The sequence below is a fragment of the Ascaphus truei genome, chromosome 3, assembly GCF_040206685.1.
Source record: "Ascaphus truei isolate aAscTru1 chromosome 3, aAscTru1.hap1, whole genome shotgun sequence".
NCBI lineage: Eukaryota > Metazoa > Chordata > Amphibia > Anura > Ascaphidae > Ascaphus > Ascaphus truei.
Genome location: NC_134485.1, coordinates 112,583,951 through 112,610,117, shown reverse-complemented (window position 1 = coordinate 112,610,117; position 26,167 = coordinate 112,583,951).

Sequence of the window (26,167 nt, the reverse complement as noted above, 5' to 3'; positions counted from 1 at the left end):
TAAATTTGGAAGGTATTCCAGCGTGGACAGGTATCAAGGATTGCCGTTCACCAGGTTTTCACTGATGGTCAGACCGTTATTGTAAGCCGGTTCTGGTGCCGGTGCTGGCGCTGTTGCCGGCGCTGTTACATTGCTGGATTGGGATTGACGAATCTTATATGGATTAAACCCGACCTTTCTCCTTTTGAAGTTGCCATGATCAAACATACTGTAAAAATCAAGGACCACACCCCAATACCCTCTTGTATCTCCGGCAGGAGAGGCAATGCGAAAAAAAGACTGATCGATGCTTTAGGTTTTTCTTATCAAACGCTTCCAACCACGAACGTCAGGTAAAAATTTGTAAAAATCATAGTTCGAAATGAAATATTCATATATTTCTGCTATAGTCGCCATGTTATCTGCTGCAGTATTAATTGCAGAAAATATTAAAAATGCATAACTACAGACAGGTTTTTTTTTTATACATGTACAGTGTACACATGGTGTACAGTCCAGTCAGCAATTGTGCAAGGATACAGTAGGAATGTAGAAAAAAGCACACAGCTTTGAATTTTATAAGTTTTTATTATGAAGCGCCTAAATTTGATAACGTCTTCAAGGTCGAATCACAATGGACCACTTTGGTACTGTAGACTTGGTTTTATCTGTTTTTTAAACACCTGCAAATTGACACAGTAGCACAGACAGAACTGTACACATTACAATTCATTCATTTCTGCCACCTGGCGGATACGCGAAGAATTGTACCCAAATAAATCCGAAACAATTAAATTAAAACAGATCAACCGCGGTAAACCGTGGGTGCCTGACGGTGTGAAGGCGGTATGAAGGCGGCGTGAACGTGGGAAATCAGCGTGAATACCGCGCAGAATACAGCAGAGCACACAAAAAAGGATTCGGGATTTGTTAAAATAATGGCCGCTGCATCTGTACATGCACACACACACAAACACACACACACTCTTACATCACTAACATTCAGGGACCATTTAACACCTTTGGTAATAAATCGCATAATGCACAAGGGGGAGGGATAGGCTTCAGTCAGATTCATTCCAAGATGCACTGCTTTTAAGTAAAAACCTTTCTTGCTTTATCCATTGTAACACCGCAGGAAGAAGAGATCAGTGTATCTCGAAAGATCGCATAAGTAAAAGCATTTAGTTAGCTACAGAAAGGTATCGTCTATTCGTATTTGATTATTAAGCTTGGCTAATACGGTACAAATACCTCTACATCAAAATATAGAGGATACCACATTGTACCGCACTCAAATGAAGCTATAGGATTTACTGAAAAAACAGGCACAACTAGACAGTTATATCATCTTCCGCAGCAAATGCAAAAAGGAGCATCTGATCCTAAAAGGACTCGTCTTCAAAAACCCATTTGCAAACACATACAACACAAAATTCTCCCAACAACTGTGCACCAGGACCTCTGAAAGATTAAGGAACCATCTGTCAATTAGACTGTAAGCTCCTCAGAGCAGGGACTCCTCTTCCTTAATGTCTAAAGCACTTATTCCCATGATCTGTTATTTATATTATCTGTTATTTATTTGATTACCACATGTATTACTGCTGTGAAGCGCTATGTACATTAATGGCGCTATATAAATAAAGACATACAATACAATACAATACAATACAATCTGATTAGCATTTGTTACAGCAACAGGGGAAAGACAAAGGCGACAATAGACAGCATCCTAGACACACAAAAAATACAGACAGACACATAGAGTAGTCTCCAAATATTCCATGAAAAATTCCTGAAGGGTCTAATCAGCAACAAGAAAAAAAACTCCACAGACTGAGGCTAAGAATGAGATACTCTGCAGCAGCCAGAAAAACCACAAGTAATACAAACATTGACAATCACCAACAGCAGGACTGCCCTGTTAACATCTCAGACTATACACCAAATCAAGCAGAGTCCTCTGTATTATCAAAGGGTCTCACATTCTGCCCTACCAAGCCCATGGACAAGATTGAGCTGTGCACTGACCTGGAATAGTTAATCAGAAGACTGCGTCTTAAGGAGTTCTTCCATGACAGACACAACCAAGATTATATCAACACTGCAGAAGGAGAGCCACTGCACATGAGCAGGGAGAAGCAAAAATCAAACTCGATCCCACAAACTGGGCGCAATCCCAAACTGGACCGATACATCGAAAGCTTTAGACAAAGAGCCAAATCCACCATCCTGGACAAAGTAAGGCAACAAATGTATAATCTGACACTGATCGAGAGGAGAGCCATAGAATCAATAAAGGCCAACCACAACATTACAATCAAACCTGTGGACAAGGGAGGAGGTCATAATGAACACCACAGACTACCTGCAGGAAGCACACAGACAACTCTCTGATGCAAAATATTACACTAAACTGCCGGAAGATACAATAAAAAATATAAATGAGAAAACTCAACAGGATCATTAAAACACTCCAGATCCACACAAAAGAACAAATTCTGGACCTGACACCAACTAACCCAAAACCTGGCACATTCTACATGCTCCCTAAAATTCACAAAGAGGGTAATCCTTGGCGCCCTATTATCTTTGGTTCTGGTACTGACTGAGAATATTTCTGGCTGGGTGGAAGGCATTCTAAAATCACTTGTCAGGAACACACCCAGCTATATCCAGGACACCACCGACCTGCTCAACAAACTTAATGCCATTGGTCCCCTCTCAACAGGAACACTATTAGCTACCACGGATGTAGAATCACTTTACACAAACATCCCCCACAAAGATGGGATTTCAGGCTGCAGATACATTCTGGGACCGGAGGAGCCACTCACAGAGACAGTGACTGAATGCATCGAATTTATTCTGATCCATAACTACTTCACATTGTGAAATGACACATACCTCCAGACAACCGGGACCACTAGGGGCACTCGGAGGGCACCACAATATGCCAATCTGTTCTGCGCAAAACTGGAAAGTGACTTTCTTTCCACCTGTCACTTGAATCCCCTTACATACCTTTGGTACAATGATAAAATCCTCCTTATTTGGACCTCTGGTGAACAGGACCTCATACAGTTCCATGAGAACTTCAAAATGTTCCACCCAACCATCAACCTCAAGCTCACCCATTCCCGGACAAAGCATATTTCCTAGACACCACCATTACTATAAAAAAACAACCAACAACATACTTCGGTATACCGCAAACCTACAGACAGAGCCAGCTATTTGAGGGACAACAGTGTCCACCCCACACACACTAAGCATGCATCCATCTACAGTCAAGTCATACGATACAACCGGATATGCTCCATCACAGCAGATAGAGGCCAGCGGATTACAGCCTTGAGATCAGATTTCATAAACCATGGATATAACCACAGAATTGTAGACCAGCAAATCCACAAAGCCACCAGAATACCAAGAAGTGATCACCTTGAATACAGACAGAAAGAGCCACAGGGTACCTTTAGTGGTCACATATAACCCACACCTAGAAGCCCTACACAAGATCGCCAGGGAACTAAAACCCATCCTCCAGTAAGAAACAAGACTGCAACAAGTCTTCCATGAAAAACCAAAGGTAGTACCAGCACTCTGTCTCACAGCTAAAGATACTGAAGAATACCAGTGTAGTGAAAATGAACAATTTTAAAGACACTAGTAATAAACTGAAATTATAGCAACAATAGCCAATGTGCCAATGAGAAAATTAATACTACCATGGGAAAGGTCAAAGTATAGGGGGTAGAGGGGAAATAAGGAGAAGGGGAAAAACACACAAAACAAAAGGAAAAAAACACAAACACTGTCAGAAAATCCCACACTACTATGGTATGATATATATGCTATGCTATGATATATATATATATATATATATATATATATATATATATATATATATATATATATATATATATATATATATATATATATATATATATATATATATATACTAGGAGAAAGAACGGACCCCGCATCCACAAGACAAATAAAGGTAACCAAATACCGACTACAATGAATACTTAATAGTAAATCAGTGGTGCTACAAGGGCCAAATTATGTGATAGGAGCGAAAGGAGGAAGCCCAAAATAATAGCACTCTAGTATACCAATAGAATATACAGATACAAATTTTTTTGAATTAACTGTCACACAACAAACAATATAAAAGAAAGCATGGAATAATTAAAATCAGGCATAGATCCGCTGTACGTAAAGCATGGCAATCATCCTCTAACAAGCAAATCTAAATGGACATAACGTCTCAAAATGAAACAGTGTGTACCCTTGAGTGTATCAAACAAGGGGAAGCTAAGTGCTGCAGAAGAGGGCTAAGATATGGAAGAAATAGCTCTAACCAAGTAAACCAATCATAACATCCAATGCTCAATCCACGGGAGTCATATACAGTAATCCCTGGAAAGTAAAGTACAGCTGTACAATAATTAGAGCAATGGGTGAGAGACTTGGAAAGGCAAACTCCAAAGACTGTATACCCTAAATCACATATCACCTAAGCATCAAAAACACATAATGTCTTTAGAAGAAGCAAGGAGCAATAGCTCAAAACATAATTACGTGTCCCAAAGGGGGAACAAACCAAGGGATCCTGCCTACAGCACCCACTCCTACGCGTTTTGGCAGATGCCTTCAACTGGGAGCGGTGGGGTAGGCAGGATGAATAGCAAGCTTTAAAAAGGATATATTTCCCGCCAAAAGCGCCGTCAAGCAGGTGAAAGAATTAGGGAAACCCAATTACCTTAAAGTGCTCACAATAGAGCACTCGTGATTGCGACCCAATGCGCATGTGCACGATGACGTCATTATTAACAGCCGGGTGTACCTGCACGTCGCAAGCTTGGAGATGTCAGAGAACTGGCAGAAAAAGTCCCTCATTTATTTAAATGCGCATGTGTGGCCAATCTCGGCAGTAGCGCTACCCTGTGGAGCCACTACACGCAAAGGAGGGAAGTGTTGCGCGTGCGCAGAGCTTATATGCATTGCCCTCAATATTAAAGGGATACTACCTGTGCAGGACCAGTGTGTTACAAGCAGGCATAGTGTATGACTTAAACATAGACATAGCACTTCCTATATAGGAGCCTAAACCTAGAAGGGATAGTTCTATTATGGTATGGAGAAGAGATGTATGTGATAAGTGGTTACTCCAACGCACAATAGTACAATGCACATTACATTGATCCCTTTACACAGTAGCTAACAACTTTATAATTTTAAACATTTCAATAAAAAGGGACATAAAGAAAAACATCACTACAGAAAACACGCTTTGCTCCTCTGATACATCCCCCAGATAATATAGTGGAGTCTTATGCTAGATTGAGCAAGAATCCAGGTGTTAGTTAATTCTTGTATAAATATATCTGGGTTCAACAAACATGAGTGAGGTTGTCAATTAAATCCAAAGCTCATCAAAAGATGGTCCTCACAGTTTGCAAGCAGCCAATCTAGCGTGTTTTCAAATATGAATGTGAATAAACATCACAAATGTGTGGCATAATCATTTCAAGACGTAATATGTCTCTAAGAACACCTGAAAGGTAGTGGTGTTTGAACAATCCAAAGTCAATATAGAAATGTGTAGACCGAAAATCAATCTGCAAGCGCAAGGCCTGGTGAATTTACAGATATGAATGTAAATAAACATCACAAATGTATGGCCTTATCGTTCCATGGAAGTAATCTGTCTTAGAATCCATGAGAAGGATAGTGATGGATGTGAAAATTCCTAATCAGTCTTCTAACGTAAATCCCGGCAGATTGTAAAGTGTAGCCTCATTATTTCAAGAAGTAGTCTCTCTCAGAAGACATCGGAAGGATAGAGATGTAAATCGATCCAAAATCAATATGGAGACGTGCAAACCCAGGATCCTAAAGGTAGACAAGGGGAGTAGAAGAGGGATAGGGAGGAGAGAAAAAAGGGGTGTATGAGATTCTCATCATAATGCTGAAAATGTATAAATGCCCTAAGATTACCTGATGCAGAATATTACAAATGGTTGCAATATATATATATAGTGCTTGACAAATCTCCCAAAAATCTACTCGCCGAACCAAAAAATCTACTCGCCACCTAGTCCCGCCCCCAACCCCGCCCCGCTTTAAAAAATACATAAATAAAATAAATTCCTAGTAAGAACATTCGTTTTTGACATAAGTTTATTTATTGTATTACATTATACTACAATTAGTCCTGGTTACGTGTGTGTGTGTGTGTGTGTGTGTGTTTGTGTTTGTGTGTGTAAATGTCGGATTTAGAAAAAAAAGCCAGATGTGAATGACTAGTTTCCTGAACCCCTTAACCAGTGTCTGGATGCCCCCAATTCCCAATATTTAAAGCAGCAATCCCGCCTGGGATCTTACCTGATCCGCAGTCCCTCAATGTCATGGTACCCTCATTCCCGCAATGTTATACATTGGAGGGGAGATGTTCCCTACCTGTCTTCTGGGTTAGGGGGGATTCCGATGTCTCCCGTGTGAAGCTTGAGTCAGATCTGGAAGAAAGCAGTATAGGTTATTTCGGTGTAGGTATAGGGCAGTCAAGATATATAGGGTAAATAAGAGATCCAGATCCAGAGCGTGAGACAAAGAGAGTGTGGATGAGAGACAGAGAGAGTGTGGGACAGAGAGTGAGACAGAGAGAGGGTGAGAGAGAGAGAGAGACAGAGAGAGGGTGAGAGAGAGAGAGACAGAGAGAGGGTGAGAGGGAGGCAGACAGAGAGAGGGTGAGACAGAGAGAGGGTGAAAGAGAGAGAGAGAGAGGCAGACAGAGAGAGAGAGAGACACACACACAGAGACACACACACACACACAGACACACAAACACACAGAGACACACACACAAAGAGAGAGAGACACACACAGAGAGAGACACACAGAGAGAGAGACACACAGAGAGACACACAGAGAGACACACAGAGGAGAGAGACACACAGAGAGAGAGACACACAGAGAGAGAGACACACACAGAGAGAGAGAGCCCCACTACAGAGAGAGACACACACAGAGAGCGCGCAACACAGAGAGAGCGCGACACAGAGAGAGCGCGACACAGAGAGAGCGCGACACAGAGAGAGCGCGACACAGAGAGAGCGCGACACAGAGAGAGCGCGACACAGAGAGAGCACGACACAGAGAGAGCACGACACAGAGAGAGCGCGACACAGAGAGAGCGCGACACAGAGAGAGCGAGACACAGAGAGAGCGAGACACAGAGAGAGAGAGACAGAGAGAGAGAGAGTGAGAGACACAGATTGAGAGAGAGTGAGAGACACAGATAGAGAGAGAGTGAGATGCACAGATAGAGAGAGAGTGAGAGACACAGATAGAGAGAGAGTGAGAGACAAAGACAGAGAGACGGTGAGAGACAGAGAGTGAGAGAGTCACCCAGTCAGTCATACCCCCCCTCTCACACACACACACTCTCACAGAGTGTGAGAGTGTGAGAGTGTGAGAGTGTGAGTGAGAGAGTTACAGACTGAGTAACAGAGAAAGAGAGACAGAGAGTCACCCAGTCAGTCATCCCTCCCCTCACACGCTCTGTGAGAGTGTGTGTGTGAGAGAGAGTGCGTGTGTGTGTGTGAGAGAGAGTGTGTGTGTGTGTGTGTGAGAGAGAGAGAGAGTGTGAGAGAGAGAGAGAGAGAGTGTGTGTGTGCGCGTGCGTGCGTGCGTGTGTGTGTGTGTGTGTGTGTGACACTCTCTCTCACACACACACTCTCTCTCTCACACACACTCTCTTTCTCACACACTATCTCTCTCACACTCACTCTCTCTCTCACACACACTCACACTCTCACACACACACACTGTCACTCATGCACACACTCACACACACTCTCTCACTCTCTCGCACACTCTCACTCACACACTGTCACACACACACTCACTCACACACACTCTCACTCACACACACTCTCACTCACACACACTTCCACACACACACACTCTCACACACTCTCACTCATACACACACACTCTCACTCACACACACTGCCACACACACTCACTGTCACACACTCACTCACACACACACACACACAAAACGGAGCTGCTCGGTGAGTCCACTCACCATCAGAGGTATGTGGGTGACATCTGGGGTCTGCGGGCAACATTGGGGACCTGCGGGGGTATGTGGAGGCCTGCGGGGTACATCGGGGTTATGTTGGGGCGTGCAGGGGCATAGGGGTCCAGCGGGGGCATCAGGGTCCAGTGGGGTACAGCCGCACGGCCACACCAACCTCCCCGATGGGAAACGTGGCCGGACGGGGATGAGCTGGAACCAGAGCCCACCAGACAACTTTGCCTGCCTGCACTCCCACCACCCGCGCACGTGCGCGCCTGCCCTCCAGTCCCTCTACCTCCTGCCCAGGCTGCAGCCATGGGGACGGGAGTCAGAGCTGCCAGGCAGTACAGGAGCGCCGGGGACCTGGGGGAGGGGGGGAATGGTACGCGCGGGCAGGCAGCACGGGAGCGCCGGGGACAAAGGGGGGGAAGGTATGCACGGGCAGGCAGCATGGGAACACCGGGGACCAGGGGGGGAAGGTACGCGCGGGCAGCCAGCATGGGAGCGTCGGGGACTGGAGGGGGGGGAGGAACACCTCCCCGCTACCACCTGCACACACCCAGCATGTCACACACACACAGCATCCATCTGACACAAGTGGTGGGGAGGGGGTGGTGGTAATGCATGAGGCAGGGAGAGTACTTACTTCTTCAATAATCAGCCCTCTAAAGGTAGGCAGACGTCACTGCTCCTGCTCATATAGAGCAAGCCTCCCCCCCCCCAAAAATAAAAAAAGTCTTGGCAGCAGGCCAACTCGTGTCAGACCAATCAAATAAGGGGATTTTTTTAATTTATTTTTTTCTTGGCGGGAGCAGGGGAAAATTGAAAGAGAACCGCATGCGTTGCAGGGGTGGCCATTACGGATCGCCACCTAGCCAAATCTGATCGCTCCTGGCGAGTGGGCGACCGGATTTGTCGAGCACTGTGTATATGTGTGTGTGTATATATATATATATATATATATATATATATATATATATGAACAGTTTTAAAGACAGCGCACTTTTTCCAACACACCCAAATTGCTGCCGTGCTGGTGACGTGTAGCAAGATGTTGCACCAAATACCAATATTGATTATTGAATGTTACCTGAAACAACCAGTGCTAGCCTATATATGAAAAAATTGTTACAAAAAAATAATTGATTATAATAAAACATTAAAAAACTATACAAAAAGTAAAAATGTGCAAAAAATGTAAAAAAGATATTGAAATGAACTACTAAACAGTACATACAAAATATAAAGTAAAAATCCAAAAATGAACTATAAAAAGAAATACTTAAGTCCAAATGAAGTCCATGAATGAATAAAACAAAGGTCCAGGCTGCTTCTTCTTGGGCTCACCAAGTTCCCATAGTACCTATTAGAAAAAGAAAAGAGAAAAAGCGCCCGATCCTTGTGTAAAATCAGATGAACATTTTAATAAATCACGGACAAGACAAATGCACACTTACAATTTGTCTGATAAAAACAGGCATTTTATGGGACCTGCCCATGCACCAAATGAAGACTCCACGGTCACCTCCGCTCTGCGATATCCAGAATGGTTCTGTATCTAGTGTCTGTGAACGCCGTTCGCTCCAGGATAGATATAGTCCGCTTGTATGGAGCTTGTTAGCAGCGTGCGTCCGTCATTGCTCACACGCATGTGATACCGGAATCTGTATATAAATAAATGTAGAGGTATCAGTAGTGTGTTAGCCGAGCTTCAATAATCAAAAAATAAATAGATGATACCGTTCTGTGGCTAACGAAATGCTTTTATTTGTGCGATCTTTCGAGATACACTGGCGACACAGTTTATTACACTGCGGCCAGATCCGCAAGCCGGGAGATTTCCCGGCTTGCTAGTGGCCGCCCCTCGGCGTGCCGCGTGTCATAGACGCGCGGTCACGCGTCTTCGGGAGCGTGCGCCCCCTGCACGCGCGGCCAGGGGCTCCCCGAGGGAGCCCTGGTGTCCCGCGATCGCGGGACAGCGGCAGGGGGTTCCGGGGGACCCGGCGGACCCGGCAGCGGTAGGGAGAGCGCCCCGATCGGAGGGCGCTCTTCCGCTGCTTCGGCGCGCGCCCGTCACTCTCGGGCGCGCGCCAGGCTACTGCTGCGGCACAGAACGGGCAAATGCTCGAATAAACTGTGCCGCAGCAGTACACTGATCTCTTCTTCCGGCGATGTTACATCGCCGGAAGAAGTGATCAGTGTATCTCGAAAGCTCGCACAAATAAAAGCATTTCGTTAGCCACAGAACGGTATCATCTGTTTATTTTTCGATTATATATATATATATACTGTATATATGTGTCTAAAGTAGACATTTTTGGGCGTGTAAAGATCTCTCGTGAAGATAAAGGTGGATCTGAACCTTCCCTGGAATGGATCCCACAGAAAGGGATATGTTCTCAACATATGCTTAAATTAAAAGAGAAAAACATCCATAGTCTAAAACTATTTACTAAGGTAATAAAAAGTATAAAACTCACAAACATAAGTGAGTACAACTCCATAGGTTGTATAAAGTTCAACTCGAGCCTCCTTTTGGTGCAGTTGAGATGTTTGCGTACTGTCGGTGCTCCAACCGGCACTTCAGCTTTCCTTTCACAGCTCCTCAGCTCTAAGCCATCACTCCAATGAACGCCCAATGTTGTTACCAGGATTCCCCCTCCAATCGCCTCAGAGACTCATAGAGCTCTGGGTGGAGTGCTAATACATCAACAGCACCCAACGGAGGCTCAGGGTTACCTTTATATGTGCCAAGGCAATTTGCTCACCTATGTTTCTGTTTAATGTGTGATTTTGATACTTGTTATTATCTTACAAAATGGATTTACACTATGGATTTTTTTCTCTTTTTTTTCTCTCTTTTTGTCAACACTGTAGATAAGGTGATATCATCACCCACAAAAAAATGTCTGATCCACCTTTATCTTCTCCCAGAGATCCTTGTGCACCCCAAAATTTCTACTTTGCACATTCTTCTACAGACTTTTGGAAAGTCTGAATTCTTGGAGCTACGTCTAATAAAAGGGGCTGGAAAGTATTATTACCATTTTTATATGACGTTTGTGAGATATATGAGTGTTTGAAGCACTTTGAATTTAATCTTTCTATATTTATACTATATGTGTGTGTGTTTTTTACTGAAAAGATTACAATATGCTTCAAACTTTTACAAATAAAAGAAGCACAAAAACAGTGGAACAACAACATTAATACTAGAGTTAAATCAGTATGTAGCAATGTTACCCCTTTTCAGGTCTCTGAATGTAAATCAGCCTGTGTTTCACAACTGAACCAGTAATTGCCAGTATTTTATAGTCATACAGAATATGGTTTTGCTTCCCATATTAAAAACTGATTTACTTTAATGATGTTTACAAATACCGAACAGTAAAAATGCACATATAGATTTGCCGACCACTTATTGTACTTAGTCTTAAATGTGTAAGTTTTAGTGGTAGGAATTGTCAATTAAGATATACTGTCATGCAAGTTAAATAATTTTGTGATGGCTGACTCATTTCATTATAAGCTCATTTTTTCTCCATCCCAAGCCAATTACTTTGTAAGCAAAAAGTTTAAATATCCATGTTAATTACATTTATTACTGCTTACTGTAGCAGTTTCCTCAAATGCTCCAATCTGCTCTAGGCAGCTTCTGATAGCTAGGCTATACATTAATAATTGGTATTACTACAACATTTTAGTTCATACAAGGGTTTTTCACAATGTATTATTCACTGAGGTATCAATCAATCAGTCAAATTAAAATATTCCTTACTAGCTAAAGTCTCCAGCTTCGCACGGGTTTCAGTAATCAAAATGACTAATTCCCATCAAAATAACGGATTTGAGTTTTTTTATTTTATATTTCAGCATCTTCTTTCTCTTTCTCTCCCCCAACTTCTCTCTCTATACCCCACCTGCTCTCTCCCACCTTCTCTCTCTCCCCCCAACCATATATAAGGTTATGGGGGGAATCTGAGAAGTCACGATTAAGTCCAAGGGAAAGTGTGTGGGGAATAAGGCAGCTAGAAAGAAACTACAACATTTGTACTCTTCTGTCCCCTATACCCCAAGACTTAGAAGTGTATTAAAAGCATACTTTATTAAAGTAATGTAATGTGCTGTTACAATCGGAACCAATGCCAAAAGAGACTGACCCTAGCTAACCCATAGGCACCATTAAATCTGATGTACATCAAAGTTCAAAGCAGTCAAAGGATGCCCAGAGGTGTGAAAAGAATTTGGTAATCAGGGAAAGATGGAGTACCAGGTTCGAAGATCAATGGCAGTCCTCCGGGATGCCACATGCTCTGCCAGACCTGGTGGAGCCTGTCCCAGCGGGTGGCATTGAGATAGCCAGGTAGAGAGGTGCCAGGTTTGCACAGATCCTTTGGCTATTTCAGATTTCCCGCTGACCCGGCTTTTCTACCGGTTTGGCTCTGTTGGTTGCTTGCGAAAATACCCATGCTGAGTTTTGTGAATGAAACTGAGAATACTATAAGAATCAATGAGCCAATCAGATTTGGAGTTCCCGGTTGAAAGGGCGGGCGGGCTGCCCGCTGGAGTCTAAGTCCCGACTTTTGCGCCAAAGTTCTCATAAACGATTGTAGCGGACGCGGCTGCGATTTTATGCCAATTTTAATTCCAGGAGGTTTGGAGTAACTCGTGGTCAAGAATGTCCAAGTTCTCAGAAAAAAAGGTAGAGGTGGCATGTGGAATTTCATGGCGATTTGGGTTCCAGGAGATTACGGGCTAAGTCCCGATCAGGGTAAAACTCTTATTTAGAGTTCCCTGCACCTAGGATTTTCGACCCCAGTCCCAAAGTAAGTGTGTCTTTTTGTCTGTATTTTGTGTATCATTGTGTGTTAGCGAATTTATGCCGAATAAAGGTTAGACTCATGGAGGTCTGTATAGCCGTGATCTGGGTTGGAGATATCCGCAGATTCGAGGGTAAGCCGGGGTCAGTATCCAGAGGGGTTCCAAAGTCAAGCCGGGTCGGTACACGAAGAGTTAACTGCAAGAGATTACAGGAAAGGGAGCAAGGCAAACAAACGCAGGAGCTCAAGGCTACAACAAGTTATGCTCTGCAATGTGGGAAAGGAGCTGCAGGGTTTTTAATAGGAACAAGAACCAGTAACAAGGGAGGCGGAGTGGAGGCGCGGCCTCCGCGGAGGTAAGGATTGGCTGCAGGTGACAAGTGGGTTAAACAAGTACTTGCCACGCAGCTGGGGAGCGGTGCACGTCATCACATGTGCGCGCCACGTGTGAGAGATGCTCGGCGCATCCAAGGGAGCGGCTATAAGCTCCGTGGCACACTAGAAGTGCTGCACGTGCACTTTGTAAGCAGACCGGGGGTGCACGCATGCACTGGTGCCAGAGGTCTGAGATATGATAGGTATGGAGGGAACACGTCGCAAAGGACGTGTTCCCTGATTCCTTACAATATATATATTTATATATATATATACACACACACACATACATACACATACACATATACACATTGTGATGCCTACACCACCTTGCAGTTTCTTTTAGTCCCAGATTAAGGCAGAGAAATGTAGTATTTTTCTATACAGGGTTTATTTACAGGGTTAAATTGTACACTAACAGGCCCACCGTCCCTTTAAATCAAAACAAATGATAAAATAAACGCCTATTCCTCTTAGGAGACTAACTAAACATGCAGCTTCTGCCCTTACTAACTGGATGGACAGCTAAGCTGGTTACCACCCAAAACAGGTACTAGTATAGCTAAATATGCACAGTCTCTGCAGACAGCAATACAGTGTTTCCCTTATCTGTTTCTGCTCGGGCTCCAGGAAGTTCCCTCTGGACCTTGCAAGAGTTCAGAGAATCACTTCTCTGTGATTCTGAGATTATGGACCAGATGTCCCCGCTTCAGCGCAGTCTTGCATCCTTCATTGTTAGGGGAGCTCAGCCCCACAAAAGCTCAGAGAATCTCTCCTCTGTAGGTCCAATGTTAAGGACAGGACATCCCTGCTTCAGCACGGTCTCACGTCCCTCCTTCCTCTTCCTGGGATTAAAACTCAGGCAGTCCCAGCAGACTCCGTGACCACCATCCAGCGGGTCTAGAGAACTGTACCAGCTTCCACAGCTGGAAGAACTCTTCTGTGTCCCCCTTCTCTGGAAACAGCAGTCTCTCTCAGCATGGCAGCTCCATGTGTCTGTCTTAAAACACTTCCTTGTTCATTCAGCAGTTCATCCTGATAATCTGTGATGACACGCGTATGCATTTCAACAAGGTTCCAATGAGACATGCACGCATGCGCATAAATGTGATGACACGCATATGCGTTTCAACAAGGTTCCAGTGAGACATACACGCATGCGCATAAAATGAAAACAGTTCGAAAAGAAGAATAAGCCTAGCTAAAGTTGAAGTATTGAATAATAAATAATAAATATAGAATAAAAGATCTACATTTTTATTTTTGGGATTTCTTAGAATTTAATTAAACATGCAAGTGTAATGTAATTATACTGCAAAAAGCAACGTCAAACAGTAGTGATGATTACAGTACAATGTAAAAAAGTATTGAATATGAAAACAGCAGCATACTGTATAAGGTTTTCTATAAAGCTCACAATTATTCTATCCTAATCAATAACAATTACACTGTCACAAATTTTTTGCCTACTTGAATTTTTAAATCAGATTCGCAATGCGCAAGCAACGTTTAAATAAAGAGATATTAGAGGTCTATCCTTTCTTTCCATCCATCCCTCCTTTGCCTTTTTCCGCTTGATGTCAAAGTTTATTTTCTGGGGGGGAAAAATAATGCTATTATTTCCGGTATTGCGCATGCGTCAAGTTCTTGCAGCAGTTCAAGCAATATCCTACAGTACATGTGTGTCTGTACGATGAGAACAAACTTCTGATAGGCGCTATTGTTGCGGCCCCTTTTATTCTAAAACATCACCGCATTTTTCCGGGATTTTTTTCCGAATGCTACGCACTTCACCGGGTGCATGCCGAATTCATGCCGTATTCATGTTGCGTTCTCAGCCGCGGGTCATGCGCGGTTGATGCGCGGTTCATGCGTTTATTGAGAATGGTTCAGATTTAATAGGTTGCAATTCTTCGCGTGTCCACCAGATGGCAGATATTCATGAATTTTAATGCGCATGCGCTACAGTTATGTGTCGACTTGCAGGTGTTTCGTTTAAAAAAGATACCACAGTGGGCTATTGTAAATTAGCCTTGGGACTGAAGGAAGAGGTTACAATAATGTATCAATTTAGGCTTTTCATATTAAAGAAAGACAAAGACCAGTTTCTGTTATTCTCCAGAGACCCGCCGCCATGAGTGTTCAAGTGCAGCCCGTGTTCCAAAAACCCGACAGAACGTACGCGTATTTAATATGGGGCGCGATTAATGCAACAGATGATAAAATGGCAACAGTTGTTCAAATTTATCAGTATTTTATCGAAAACTATGACTTTTACACATTTTCGCCAGCTCCTCATGTGTGGAAGCGTGCAATAAGGAAAAGGTTATGTAGCGATCCATGTTTTAATCGTATTGATCCCGAATTTATTAGCGAGGGTAATGGTGTGTATCACCGTTTTTTCCTGTATCTATGATCATGCAGACGGCAAAAGGCAAAAGGTCATGTTAAAACCAACTAAGAAACGACAGTCGCTGGCAAGCAATGCGCCAGCACCAGCACCAGCTTCCAATAACGGTCCCACCGTCAGTGACAACCCTTGCTGTCTGTCCACGCACGGACACCTGCAGCCTGAGCCGGATTTCGCATGCAGTTTCGAGCAAGCTTGCATGTACCTAAGCGATTTCAGCCTCATCAGCTGACTATAGGTGTAGTAGTCCCGCTGCCAACTGTCAACGTGTATAATCAAGAATACTGGACTGGCAGTGGCCCGGCGCCGGCACCAGCTGAATGGGAAATTCTATGGTGAGTAATGTTACCGTATTTTATTCTGTTTTTTTTTATTTTGAAAATATCAATATGGGTGCGATTCAAAAGTCAAGCGATTCTCCTGTAAACAATATCATTGGCTGAGCGGCTTCTACAGTACTGCAGATACTGAACAATTGGTGGAACGCTAGGCGCATGTGCATTGTAACCTTCATGAAACGCATATGCGTGTCATCACATCGACGGTAGGCGCATGCGCATGTGAACAGGAGACGCCCCCGGAGAAAATGATTGGTGGGACTAACTGGGAACTTCTTTAGGGGACTGACCATTACAGTAAAACTTTTATTTTTGTTTTTCCTCAGAAAAGAAAACGGCAAATGGAGGGATTTCGATGGATAATATCGCTTTGTGTAACAATGCCTGCACATTGCTGAATCGGATTTAAAAAAAAGCTGTGTGTGCTGTGCACGCGCATAGTAAGTGAAACTTCTTTGTCTTTTGTCTCAGAAATTGTATTTGTGATGGAGATGTTTTTAATTCAAAATCAAAACACAATTTAAGTTCCAAAACACAAAGAAGTTTGACCGCGTGTTTTAGCTATTTGCACATCTATATTTATAGTAACTGAATTCCTTGGATGTGTGTGTCAGTCAGGGTGTGTGTGTGTGTCTCTGTGTGTGGTGTGCATGTCTCTCTCTGTGTCCTGCCCCCCTCTCCTGACTCTCTCCCCCCCGGCAGAGCTGCGGGCTTTGTGTCTTACGGCAGCCAGCCCCCCTGCGGAGGTGTGTGTCAGTCAGTGTGTGTCAGTCAGTGTGTGTCAGTCAGTGTGTGTGTGTATGTATGTGTGTCAGTCTGTGTGTATGTGTGTGTCTTTCTCTCTGTGTGGGGTATATCTTTCTCTGTCTGTGTCCTCCCCCAACCCCCGGTGGAGCTGCGGACACGGGGGGCTCTGCCTGAGTCTCCTGAGCAGCTCTTCCCCCCCAGAGGTACATGACCAGAGCAGTTCCCGCTCTCTTCCCCCTGGCGGAGATGCGCACACGGCGGCGTGTCCTGCTGCATCCAGAGCACACGGCAGAGGTATGGGGTCACTGACCCTTTATAAGGAGTCTGAGCTGGGTGTATGGGGTCATTGGTTCTTGTAAGGTCTCTTTGCTCTTCCCCTGTATGTAGGGGGTCTCCATTGTACCCCCTCCCTAGTCTCCCCCTTCCCCCCCCTAGTCTCCCCCTTCCCCCCCTAGTCTCCCCCTTCCCCCCTAGTCTCCCCCTTCCCCCCTAGTCTCCCCCTTCCCCCCCCTAGTCTCCCCCCCCTAGTCTCCCGCTTCCCCCCCCTAGTCTCCCCCTTCCCCCCCCTAGTCTCCCCCTTCCCCCCCCAGTTGCCCCCTTCCCCCCATAGTCTCCCCCTTCCCCCCCCTAGTCTCCCCCTTCCCCCCCCTAGTCTCCCCCTTCCCCCCCCTAGTCTCCCCCCCCTAGTCTCCCCCTTCCCCCCCAGTCTCCCCCTTCCCCCCCTAGTCTCCCCCTCCCCCCCTAGTCTCCCCCTCCCCCCCTAGTCTCCCCCTTCCCCCCCCTAGTCTCCCTCTTCCCCCCCCAGCAGGCCCCCACACTATGTTGCATTACCTGTGAGGACCCCTGTCCCAGGTTGTGTGGGTTTCGCGGCCTACCCCTCCCAGGCTTCATAGCAACCGGAGCATGTGCAGCCATCTTGAATTATCTAGGCTCTTCCCTTTTCCCTTTCTGCCTCAGCAGCCGCTCTGCGGCTACGCAGCTCGCCTTCTCGCCCGGCCCACTAAAATGTTACCTTGGAAACCGAAGAGACGCGTCTCCGCCTTGTCCTCTCAACAGATCTGCGGCGCATGCACAGTCCACAGCAATTGCTGCAGGGCAGCCATCTTTAATTTGGGCAAATAGCCCACAACCTATGCGTCTGAGATCAGATGCAGAGTAAGCGTCCGGTGTGGAGGAGCACGGAGTGGCGGCGGCGATTACATTTTGAGCGGCGCCGCCACTGCCGCCGCATGTCAGTGGGTGGATGGGGGGAGCGGCGCTCGTCAGAAGCGGTGGCGAGTAAATTGAGCGGGTGCAGGGGAGCGGCGCCAGGGGCTAGCACCGCCGCATGTCAGCAGCCGTGTGGGGGGAGCAGCGGGACTCGGGGAAGCAAGAGGGAGGAGAGAGGCTGAGCAGCGGCTCCTCCTCTCACAGCCGGAGGACTTGCGGGGATTCCGCCATCTTGGTACACCCACAGTCCTGGAAGCTCTGCGCATGTCTAGGGGTAACGGCGGCCGTTAGGAGCGGCGCCGGCGGCTATCGCCGCCGCCGCATGTCACAGCGGGTGGGGGGGGGGGGTTGCTGCGGCCGCCGTTAGGAGCAGCGCCGGCGGCTATCGCCGCCGCCGCCGCATGTCACAGCAGGCGTGGGGGGGGGAGGGGGAGGGGGAGTCACGTCACTTCCGTTTCATTTTCGTCTCCTTCGCTCCAGTTTTGCCCCATGAGAATAGGTGCCACTAAAGAAGTTTCACTTCAAAAACAACGTACCAGAGTCTACAGTTTAGTGGCCGTTGTTATTTATTAGGATAGGATACCTGAGACAGTATGCTGATGTTTTCAGACCCTATACAATACTTTTTTTATATATACTGTATAATAAACCCGAAAAAATAAAAAGTATGCATTTATTCTACATGTATTCCAGTACATACAGTATGTGTCTTCTATACCAGTACATACAGTACAGTACAGTATGTGTCTTGTATTTTTTTTAATACTCTTGTGATGTACAGTACTGAGCATGCCAACAGTATAAGTACAGTATGCCTGGACAGTACATTCTAGAAACACTGTATTTTGTTACAGTATCAAAGGAAACAATGGAACAATTTAAAACAAATCAACATTTGTTCTTTTATTGGTGAAGTAAGTGCAAAAACATTTATTTACAAATACTGTACAATGTAAAAACATTTTAAGTGCACAGCAATTCAAAACATCGACAGGTGTATGGTTTACTGCTAGTGAAAACATTTATGTACAGAAAGTCAAAACATTTACAGTCAGTCAATATGGTTTACAGTCACATGTTGTTATTAAAAAAAATTCTTTATTCATAAAATATACAAAACGCAACATCTCCTTTATTAAAGAACGGCAAGAACATTTACAGTGGGATGGTGTGCAGAACAGTCAGTCAGGCCTGCACCACTACAGTCCTCGAGGGCCGCAAACAGGCCCGGTTTTCAATGTTGTCCTTAAAACCGGGCCTGTTTGCGGCCCTCGGGGACTGGAATTGTGCAGGTCTTGTGTACAGTAAATACAAACATTTATTTATTAATACAAGTTAAAACACACAACATCTCCTTTATTTAAGTACAGCAGGTCAAAACATGTACAGTACAGTTCAGCACAACAGTATGGTCTTACCTGTTATTAAAAAAAATTCTTTATTCATAAAATATACAAAATGCAACATCTCCTTTATTGAAGAAAGGCAAGTCAAAACATTTACAGTGGGATGGGACAAGTTAAAACACACAACATCTCCTTTATTTAAGTACAGCAGGTCAAAACATGTACAGTACAGTTCAGCACAACAGTATGGTCTTACCTGTTATTAAAAAAAAGTCTTTATTCATAAAATATACAAAACGCAACATCTCCTTTATTAAAGAACGGCAAGTCAAAACATTTACAGTGGGATGGTGTGCAGAACAGTCAGTCAGGCCTGCACAACTACAGTCCTCGAGGGCCGCAAACAGGAGTTGTGGAGAAAATAACAATTAAAAAATTAGAATAAAATTTTTTTTTTTTGGTCACTCACTCAAGCAAGCAGTAGTGGCTGAAGTTACAGGCGCATGCGCAGTAATCAACTAGCTCCCATCCCAAAGAGGATTACACGCAAGCACATAGAGAGGTGATGCTCTGCTAGGGACGGGTTAAAAACACAATGGCAAGCGTTTTATATTAAAAAAAATTGTTCCTGATAAAATAAATATTTATTTACATTCATGATAATCATAATCATTGACAACAACCCCCCCCACACCTACAGTACACCAAAGAAAAAGAATGAATGACAAAACAACATGAATCAGTTAATTGTTTTTTTAACTCTCAATTCTCACAATGCTGTGCAAATCAGATTTACATATCAAATTCGAGAAGGGATTTTTCCAAAGCGATACTGCAAACAAAGCCTCAAAGGGTTGGAGGGGGGGTTGGGTGAGTCATGCGCAGTAATCAGCTAGCTCCCATCTCAAAGAGGATTACACGCAGGCACAGTGAGGTGACACTCGGCTAGGGACGGATTAAGAACACAATGGCAAGCTTCAGAAAATGAATGACTCTATGGAGGTGTCTGTCGATAAGAGTTTCAAATCCTTGAGCGAGCCTTGTGTGTGTGCGTGGGGGAGGGGGCTACAGGGTACAGCTGCATGAAGTTCAAAGATAATGACATGCTTTAATTTCAAAATGCAGTTCATCATAATAATATGATCCCTACACTCACAAATACAGTACGTAAAAAGCACACAAATCAATCATGTGCTGTCAAACGCACAGGGTCGCAGTCAAAAGCTACAGCACAGATTGAATATCGTAATATCAAGATGGTTTTTGCAGGCTTGTGGAGAAAAAAAATTAGAATAATTTTTTTTTTGGTCACTCACTCAAGCAAGCAGTGGTGGGCGAAGTTACAGGCGCATGCGCAGTAATCACCTGCTGTCAAGCAGGAATTTGATTGAAACCAGAAAGACACACGTTCAAAGGAATGGTGTGGGAGAGATGTACTGCATTGTAGAGAAGATAAGAAGTTGAAATACCCTGCAGCGCAGTAAATTATCCTGAGCGAGGGGAGAGCGCTGTATATGCTGAAATGTGACACTGTTACAGTACTGTACACGCCTATGCGTTTCAACAATTTTCAAATGAGACATACTGTACAGTACAGCACTGCAAATGCATGTATACTGTAAATATGCAAATTTACAATTACTGCGCGCGCACACACAGACTGTGTACTGACGTAGGTTGAACCGCGAAGGTATTAGACTTCCAAGACAACAGCTCGCAAATGCCCCCCCTGAGTTTTTACACAGCATTGCAGTATTGCAGACAGCGAGAATAAAATGCTAATATCACGAGCGCTAAAATAACGCAATTCACTCCAGCCCAAAAAAAAAATGCATCTGACCGAGATTATCAGAGAGCCGCGGATAAAGCCGATTTAGGCTAAGGGCGGCCGCCACTGTAGTTCTTGAGCCCCTGTCACAGGGTCCTGACCTGTAGAACAATTTAATATTTTTCGGGAACTAGATTGAGCACACAAGTTGAGCAAAATAAATTGTCATTTATTTCCTTATTAGACAGACACACGACAACCTCAGAATATACTTAACATAAACACTTACTGAAGAGGGAAATGGGATAGAATGTCCAGAAAGATGCAAAGCACCAGAATATTGTCCTTTAAAATGCAGTCCTTTTGCAAGGGCGCAAATTGCCAGCCCAATCCTTCTGTGAATAGTGCAAAGTTCTTTCTGGTCCGTTGGGGTCTGATAGATAACCCCAGCAATAACGGAGTCCTGGCACAGAGTTATGCCCTTGGTTCCGATGTGATAATACTCTTTGCGGCCCAGGGCCATTGCTGCTCTTATCCGCTGTTAGAAGCGTGATGGAAGTCCGCTCACATTGTAGAATGAAAAAACGAAGGACAACAGGGATAGCTTGGGCAGCATGTATATAGGGTTTGAGAGCCTATCTCCAACATACCCACCCAATCCCCCTCATGGGAATTTTTCCATTCCACAATCCCTAACTTGCCCACAGTTTGGAGAGTGGGCACTCTAGGGATTTCCTGCTAACACAGCGCCTGTGCGACATTGCTACCTGGCCTGCTTAGCATATGTGTACTCCCCTTTCTACCTGGAGTCTCCCAAGTTGGGAGGGAAACTCAGGGTCTGAGCTAGCCCAGATGGCTAACAGGATCTCCTATTCAGCAACCATCCTGGCTAATTCACACATCTGACTCTGGGGCTTTCATATGAAACACTTCCCTAGACTCAAGGCATTGCCTCAGCATGTGGTCTATGAAGCTTGCATAGGAAAGTGTCCCAGCTCATTGGTGTCAAAACATTTGGTCCCTGTGTTCATTTTAATGACAGTAGAAAAAAGCCTCATCCTGCCTGCCCTTTTAAAACTGCAGCAAAAATACACTTTATTAAAAATACATGTTCCCCTTATGATTCAAATATATTTTTAATATGTGGGTGCTTAGGGTGTTACACTGGGGCTGCATACCAAATTTCAGGTTGCTGGCCCTTTTCCTTCCCGAGTTATGGATTCTTCTTGAACTGGCAATGCTGGGCTATGGGATTTTCACATCAATTGACTTGCTGTTACGGGGTTCTCACGTCAATTGACCGAGTTTCCACGCCAATTGCGAGTTGCCTTTCAAGATGCGCCATTAACCTGAACGGAGATACATTGTATCCGAGTACCACTTGAGACGGGCAAACCGCAGACCTTTGATTCAATCGACTCTGCGTGTTACGGCTTCCAGTCTCAGTAATGGATACTTATACTTTGCAATGGAACAAAGAGACCTTGCCACGCTTATCCACTTAACTTGTGGTTTAGCGTTCGCAGCGGCATCTTGTGTCCAAAGCCAGTAACGTCAGTATACTGGGTTATACACTATTGCAGGCACATACACTCCTGCAAAATGGGGACAATAAGGGGCAGAGGGAAAAATAACACATGTACAGTGCACATAAAATTAACCCCTTCATCCCCAATATGAAATAGGGGTAACCAGCCGAGCATACTGCCTTTATTAATGCGCTGATTCCCCACAATTTCGTTACAGCCCCGCCCTCTCCCTAGCTGTCCACCAATTGTATCTACAATCATATTGCAGGACTACATTTTCAATAATTGTGCAAGAATTGAATTAAAAAACCCTGAGCAAAGCGATTGATCACAGGCGAACGGACCGATCTGCAGCTTACTGTACTGTAATTAATCACTTTTCTGTGTGCATAATGCACATACTGTACGGTACAATAAAGTATTATTTTAAAAAAAAAGAATATATTTTTTTAATACGGCAGCTTAAACTGCAGCTTTAATGTGTAAAACGCCAGTGCATCAGAAAAACAAGTCGAATTAAGAAACTCCCAATAAGCTGTATAACACAATAAAGTTACCCTAGTAGGGTTTAAGGGACTAGTACTTAAAGCCACAGGCACCAATAAAGAATAGTACAATCAATGTCCCATATTGTGAGAATGAAGAGGTATGGCAACCCACAGGTATAACTCACTTTTGAATTGCAGAATCCAGGGGAGTGTTCTTCAGCAGAGATAAATAGCGTGCAGTCCACCAATAACAGAAGCAGGGACAGGAGAAAAAGCGGTAGTGCACTACCAAGAAAACCAGGAGGAGGCTCACGGCAGCAAAAGCAAAAATGTATTTATGCCATAAAAAGATTGGACAAAGGTCCCTCCTAGCCTAAACAAGTATCCACCTACGCATTTCAGGCTCTATGCCCTTTCTCAAGAAAAAAAAGGTTGAGAAAGGGCATAGAGCGTGAAATGCATAGGTGGATACTTGTTGGGGCTAGGAGGGACCTTTGTCCAATCTTTTTATGGCATAAATAAATGTTTGCTTTTGCTGCCGTGAGCCTCCTCCTGGTTTTCTTCGCAGTGCACTGCCGCTTTATCTCCTGTAAACTGCAGCTTTAAACTTAATATTGTATTGTATAGTGTAATACAGTATACTGTAGTACATTATATTTACCTTCATTATAGACTTTGCCAAACAGGTGGTGATGAGCCACTGTCACTCCTGTAGTCTTTATTATAGTTGACAGGTGACAGATGGCCTGCTACACCTCTAGTTGGCAGCGGATGAAGCTGGAAATCTTTTGGTACACGCAGGCTTGCTGGTACCTGTATGTGAAATCAGGCTCAGGCTGGAAATTTTGCAGGTATTCCGGCAGGGACAGGTATCAAGGATTGCCGTTCACCAGGTTTTCACTGATGGTCGGACCATTATTGTAAGCCGGTGCTGGTGCCAGTGCTGGCGCTGTTGCCGGCACATTGCTGGATTGAGTGACTAATCTTATATGGATTAAACCCGACCTTTCTTCTTTTGAAATTGCCATTATCAAACATAGGGGGCAATGCACTAAGCTACGAGTTTTCGCGCTGGTCTGAAAAAAATTAGCACGTCCGATAAAAAATGAAGCCGGCGGCGCGATTCACTAAGGCCCTCAGCTCATTTTCTATCAGACGTGCCCAAAACTGGCTTATCGTGCGTGCAATGTTTTTTCCCTCTGCTAGCGCACTGAAACTTCACGTACGCTAGCTGACAGAAAAAATAAGCCATCTGTGACATTTGCATGGAGATTCTGCATCTCCATGCAAGGCTGTTACAGGCGATCGTACACTAAATAAATACATTTTAATAATAGTGTACATGAGCAGAGTGTCTCCGGAGCTGAACAGCATTGGTTTCAGGTCCGAGGACCCCCTACTTCAGGAGATACAGGCCCCGTTATGGGGTGCCGATATCCCCTGCAGAATTTCAATATCCCGGTCACGTGACGCGGACGCCTGAAAATGCAGGGGATACCGGCACCCCATAAAGGTGCCTGTATCTCCTGAAGTAGAGGGTCCTCGGACCTGAAACCAATGCTGTTCAGCTCAGGAGACCCCCTGCTCATGTACACTATGAAACACATGTATATTAAAAAAAGATTTAACAAACATCAATACACGACCCCCCCCCCTCCGCCCTAATACATACAGTACAATAATGTGCAAAATTACTATTATCCAGATATAGATAATAGATTATTTGCCCATTATTAAACACTGCATTAGCATACCTAAATAAAATAAATTAAAACAGTAGCCAGCTAATCCAATGAATACAAGCAGCAACAACATCAACAATGAATGAATTAAACCATTAACCAATGAAACCAATTTATTCCTAAACAACTCAAAATGAATAGTAACACTAACCAATCAAACCAATGAATTACTACAACATTAATGAATGTAAACATTAAAAGACAAAGAAATACATTCAAACAATATCTGAAATAACCATAAAACGCATTAGTTAATATAATACAACATTAACTACCAACGAACACCAATCGCACACATTTTATCACCATTAAGCAGGAAAAAAACAAACAATCACATCCACATAAGAAACTGACATTAAAAAAACCAACAGCAATACCAAGCCAGAAATGCCCCCCAAATATTGTCATAATAATGTATTAATCTATACCCTAAAGTGGTACAGATTAATATATTATCAGTCAATGTGCCTCCCCCCAAAAATCAAAAAACACATCCAATGACGAAACCTGTAAAAAGAGACATTTACAAACATTCAATATATTACTTACCATTAGAAGCGGTGGCCCTCTGACTCCCGGGGTATCAGGAAGCTCATGTACCTTGAAGGCCTCCAATAGCATCCGATGCCATCCGCCATGAAGATCTGGATCAGGTACCCAAATCTTCTTTTTTCTTTCTTTAATCACCTTCTTCTATCAGCATTTGTTGATCTTCTTTATCTTCTGTCTTCATCTGTCAATCCAAAAAACCCCATGGTTAATCCCAACCGATGTTGTCTCGTCGTCTTCTTGGGCTCAAATGAGGCGTCACGGCCTTAAATAGGGTTTGTGACGTCACATTTAGCCTCAAAATGGTTAACAGCCACCTGATTGGCTGTTCAAACCATGTTCTGACTTTAATTTTTTTTTTTTACATGATGTCACTTAAAGGGAATGATGCCAGCCAATCATTTGTCCAGCTTTTTTTATCACCTGACTTTAGCTGGTGGGTTTATTCAGCGCAACTTTCACGTACGATAAGTTTTCGTTGCTTACTGAATCCCGCAGAAGGGCAGGTTTCAGCGCAAACAGCTCATCGTACGAGCAAAGTTGCCTGTTTGCGCGGCTTTTTGAATAGCGCTCGGCGGAACTTCACGTTCTAAGAGCACTTTGTGCTCTTTAAACGACTTATCAGTGCTTAGTGCATAGCCCTCATACTGTGAAATTCTGGGGCCACACCCCAATACCCGCTTGTATATCCGACAGGAGGGGCAATGCGAAAAAAACACTGATTAAGGTTTTTCTTATCGCATGCTTCCAACCATGAACATCAGGTGAA